Genomic DNA, 5,168 nt, shown 5'->3' on the forward strand with positions numbered 1-5,168 from the left:
ACCTCCCACTAGAGCAGGTTGCCCAAGGCCACGTCCAGCCTGGCCTTGAACACCTCCAGGGATGGGGCCTCAACAACCTCTCTGGGCAACCTGTGCCAGTGCCTCACCACCCTCAAAGTGAAAAACTTCTTCCTAATGTTTAATCTAAACCTGCCCTCTTCCAGTTTATAGCCATTCCCCCTCGTCCTGTCACTCCATGCCCCAGTAAAAAGTCCCTCCCCAGCTCTCCTGTAGCCCCTTTAGGTACTGGAAGGCTGCAATAAGATCTCCCCGGAGCCTTCTCTTCTCCAGGCTGAACAGCCCCAACTCTCTCAGCCTCTCCTCACAGGAGAGGTGCTCCAGCCCTCAGATCATCCTCGTGGCTCTCCTCTGGACATGCTCCAGCAGGTCCATGTCAGACTTTTCTTTTGCCATGGTTGGACTTGATGATCTTAAAGGTCCCTTCCAACCTCAACAGTTCTATGATTCTATGATCTGAAGGGGCGAGAGGCTGTGCTGGAATTAAGACAAGGAGAGGGAGGGATGCGAGGACACGTGCTGGTGTGCTCCCACTGATGGCAAAGTCACATCTCCCTTTGGCTTCGCGGGTAAGATGTGCCCGGCCACGAGGGGAGTTTCCAGCCCAGGGCAGTTGCTGGTGCCCCGCAGAGCCATGGGTGTCCAAGGGGTACACCCGTTCTTACCGGCGTTGCCCAGGGTCTTGGACATGGCACGATTGTGGTCCAACCATGGGCACAGTGTGGGTGTCAGACGGGAAGCAGGTCCCACCTGCTCTGGCAGAAATAACACCCTCTTCCTTTCTTCTGACCCGTTCTTGCCCCCTTCCGTTCATCTGTCCACGGCTGTGAGGCGATGGGCAGTGCCACTGGCCAAGGGCGTCTGCGCTGAGCCGCTCTCAGGGCTTTGTCCCCACTGATGGAGCTTTGCCCCTGTTGTAGGGGCTTTTGTCCCCATTGCAGGGAGCTTGGTCATAGAACCATAGAATCCCGGGTCAGAAAGGACCTCAAGGATCATCTGGTCCAACCTTTCTTGACAAAAGCCCTGTCTAGACAAGATGGCCCAGCACCCTGTCCAGCTGAATCTTCAAAGTGTCCAATGTTGAGGAATCCACTACTTCCCTGGGGAGACTATTCCAACGGCTGATTGTTCTCAGTGTGAAAAATTGTCCTCTTGTGTCCAATGGGAATCTCTCCAAGAGTAACTTGTACCCATTACCCCTTGTCTTTTCCATGTGACTCCTTGTGAAAAGGGAGCTTCCATCTCCTTTGTAGCCACCCTTTAAATACTGGAATGTGGTGATAAGGTCTCCCCGAAGTCTTCTTTTCTCAAGGCTGAACAAACCCAGTTCTCTCAGCTTTTCCTCATATGACAGGCTTCCCAGTCCTTTGATCCTCTTGGTGGCCCTTCTCTGGACCCTCTCCAGCCTCTCCACATCTTTTTTGGATAGTGTGGACCAAAACTGAGCACAGTATTCCAGGTGTGGCCCGACCAGCACTGAGCAGAGTGGGCCAATAACTTCTTTATCTCTACTGGTGATGCCCTTGTAGATGCAGCCCAACATCCTGCTGGCTTTCTTTGTCATGGCAGCACACTCTTCACTCACATTGAGCTTGTTGTCCACCAGGCCACCAGACCCCTATCCACAGAGCTGCTCTCCAGCCGGGTGGATCCCAGGCTGTGCTGCACTCCTGGATTCTGTTTTCCCAGATGCAAGACCTTACACTTGTCCTTGTTGAACTTCATAAGGTTCTTGTTAGCCCACTCTTCCAGCCTGTCCGGGTCTTCCTGCAGAGTGCCTCTCCCTTCCCAAGTGTCCGCTTCCCCACTCAGTTTGGTGTCATCAGCAAACTTCATCAGAGAACGCTTCATCCCATCACCCAGATGACTTCTGAAGATATTAAACAGCGTTGGGCCCGGTATCGATCCCTGGGGGACCTCCTTGTGACAAGTTGCCAGTTTGAAAAGGAGCTATTGACCACCCCCCTCTGGGTGCCGCCTGTCAGCCAGTTCCTCCACCACCACACAGACCACTTGTCTGGACCATGAGGCACCAGTTTCTCTAGGAGGAGGCCGTGGGGAACTGCATCGAAAGCCTTGGAGAAGCCATTCCATTGCACCATTGCATGGAGCTTTGTCCCTATGGCACGGTGCTTTGTTCCCGCTGCATTAATGCTTTGCCCCCATTGCATGGGGGTTTGTCCCCATGGCACGGTGCTTTGTCCCCACGGCACGGTGCTTTGTTCCCGCTGCGTTAATGCTTTGCCCCCATTGCATGGGGCTTTTCCCTTGTTGGATTAGCGGTTGATCACCATTGCACGGTGCTTTGTCCCCACTGCATTACTGCTTTGTCCCCTGCACCGGTGCTTTGCCCCCGTCGCACAGACGCTGCCTCTGTGAACTTATCGCTGTAACACAAAATGGGTGAGAAAAAAAAGAAACCAAACCCCGACGCAACCCGCGGCAGCAAACCCCGGCTTTCCCACCCGCAGAGGAACGGTGCTGAGGCCCAAGGCAGCGCCGCAGCCCTGGCACGCCCTCCTCTGACATCTCCTCTTCCCCAGAATAACCATCCCCACCGGCAGCTGCGGGGGGGAGGATGGATGACCCGCATGTGGCCTGCCGGGTATGTGGCCAAAAATAGCCGGGGAGGGAGCAGGGGCGGAGGGGAACCCGCACACTCCGCTGGGACCCCCCGGGTAGGACAGGCCGTCCCCAGGCATCCTGCAAAACGTGCGGTGGGGCACCGAGGGAGGCAATCAGAGGCATGATTTTATGAGACGTGGAGCCATCCCCAGGGACGATGGGGGCCCCGAGCCGGCCGGGGGAGGGATGCACCCCAGCAGCAAACCACCCGGCTGCAGCACGGCGCTCTGCGGTACCTCCTCGGCACTCCGGCCCCCACCCCAAATCCTTGCCCTGAACATCCAGGATCTGGGGCCTTTCGGGTGTCCGTCGCTATGGAAACCCCTTCTCACAGTGCTGGTCCTCACTGAGCCTGTCTGTGCTGCTGCCTTCCCCCGGGGCGATGCTGCGAGGTGATGCTCGGGGAGGTGGTCCTGCAGGTCCCAGCCACAGTGGGATCAGTGGAGTCCTCCCCATGAGGGTCTCTTGGGGAAAGAAAGGGCTCCGTAGGGAATAGTGGGGTTTTTAACAGCCTCTTGGTGGTTTTAGAGACTCAGGGAAGATACATAGCACAGAGGAGAGCTCTGGCATGGACCCACATAAACGGTCCCGCTGATGTCCCCAAAAGGCTCGGCCGTTCCCCGGGTGCGGGCAGCCAGCGCTGCGCCCCTCAGCAGCCAGGAAAGGGTTCCTCATGTTAAAATAACTTGCTTTGCTCTGCAAACGCCTTCCCCTCTGCAGCACGTTTCCATCGAGCATCCCACCGCCCGGGGAGGCGCATGGGGTGGGGATGGCAGTCAGTGCGGGAGCGGACAAGGCACAGCCCTTCCCCTGTGGAGGAAAAGCACCAACCCCGAGGGGTCCCCATTGACGGAGGGGACCCTAATACCATCCCCACCAGATGCTGCCGGGGCGGGATGGGACATGTCCCTTCCCAGTGTGGTGACACCCTCCTCTAGGGTGGGGGGAGGCTGCCCGCACTGTCCACCTTCCAGCGCCCTGGCCCAGAACTGGGATTTTCCAGGGCTTTTTCTCAGTTCCCCTCCGCACACCAGTCCCTGCAGGCTCGAAGGGTTTAGGAATTTCCCGGCCGGTGCTGTGAGCTTCACTTTGGGAACTCCTTCGGGGGCACTTTGCACACCAGCCTCGCCGCTCGCACGCACCTCGCACCGGCTCCCCGCGGGCTGGGGAAAAGATGGAAGAAGCTTTCAAAGCTAAGGCAGGGTTGGGATTTTGGAGCTGCTAACGTTTTTTAAGAGCTGCTCTGAGTCCAGGCAAAGACGGTTTTGCCTTTAATATTTAATGCTTTTTCTTTTTGTTAACACACGTGCAAGTGTGCGCTCAGAGCTGCTGCAGGGAGAGCTTTGCACTGCGGAAACGCCGGGGCCAGCCTGACCCGGCAGCGTGAGACTGGTTCAAAGCCAAGGTTGCCAGAAGGACATTCTCCAGCCTGTAGGAAAAGCAAAACCCCGGGAAACCACAATAAAAGAGCCGCTCGGACCAGCACAGCGGGAAACGCCGGGGAGAGGTTCCCGCGCAGCAAAGATCAGCCCTTCGCCAGCAGGAGCAGCACAGCTTCGGGCGCAAGGAGCTGTCCTAGCAGAAGCATTTGCGAGCGAGAAAGGCGAAAGCCCTTTCTGTGTGCCTGAAATCTCCAGGGGTTTGGCACCCGCCAGCTGGAGGCCGCGGGTACGGAGCAGGGGGACCATCGGGATAAACGGGAACCGGGAACAGCGGCGTCAAGGGAGCCCGTGGCTGTGTGATGCTCGGGGCGAGCAAGCGGGGAAGGGTCTGACCTGGGACAGATCCTGTGGGAGAGCTGCGCCGGACGATGTGGTCCTGCGGTCCTCAGGATGAACATTTCCATCATCCTGGTTGTGGGTCAGGACCAGCAAAGTAGGGGGGTCCCAAACCAGACCCCAAGAAAAGGCCACCAAATAGGTGCAGCTGCAGGAGGTGACTGAGGGCTGCTGCGGCGAGGAGGGCTTCACTTCTGGGGAAAAAAAAACCAAAAAACAACACCTGGCCAGGACAGCACAGCCATGGAGGACATGCAGGGAGGCTTTTTGAAGCCTTTTCCTCCCACGGCCGGTTCCTACACGGTGCTCTGCCCCGGCACAACAAAGCCTCTGACACCATCTTGCAAGCACGGCCCCAGCAGAGCAGAACAGCACAGAGAAAAGGGATGTTTCAAAGGCAACGTAAGAGCATCTAACAGGCTCTGACCTTGCTCCGGCAGAAATGGGAGGAAGTTTGGAAGAAACAGTGTAGAAGGCGCCTGTCCCGCAAGGAGGGACACGGACCTGGTCGCCCCAGCAGGGCAGGCACGGCCACGGGGAGCAGCAAAGGAGCAGAGCCCTTGGGCGAGAGGAGGCAGGAGCAATCACACTGGGGTTTGGGGTGTTTTTTTTTCACTAGAATTTCAGCCCTCCGGCCCCCAGTGTGGACACACTCGGGTCCCTCTGACACAGAGACCAGTGGGTGGGTGCTGGTCCCAGCGCAGGGCTCGGCGTCTGCCACCAGACGCTTGCACGCTTGGCGAACTC

Source organism: Charadrius vociferus, unplaced genomic scaffold, assembly GCF_000708025.1.
Source record: "Charadrius vociferus isolate BGI_N301 unplaced genomic scaffold, ASM70802v2 scaffold54, whole genome shotgun sequence".
Taxonomy (NCBI): Eukaryota; Metazoa; Chordata; class Aves; order Charadriiformes; family Charadriidae; genus Charadrius; species Charadrius vociferus.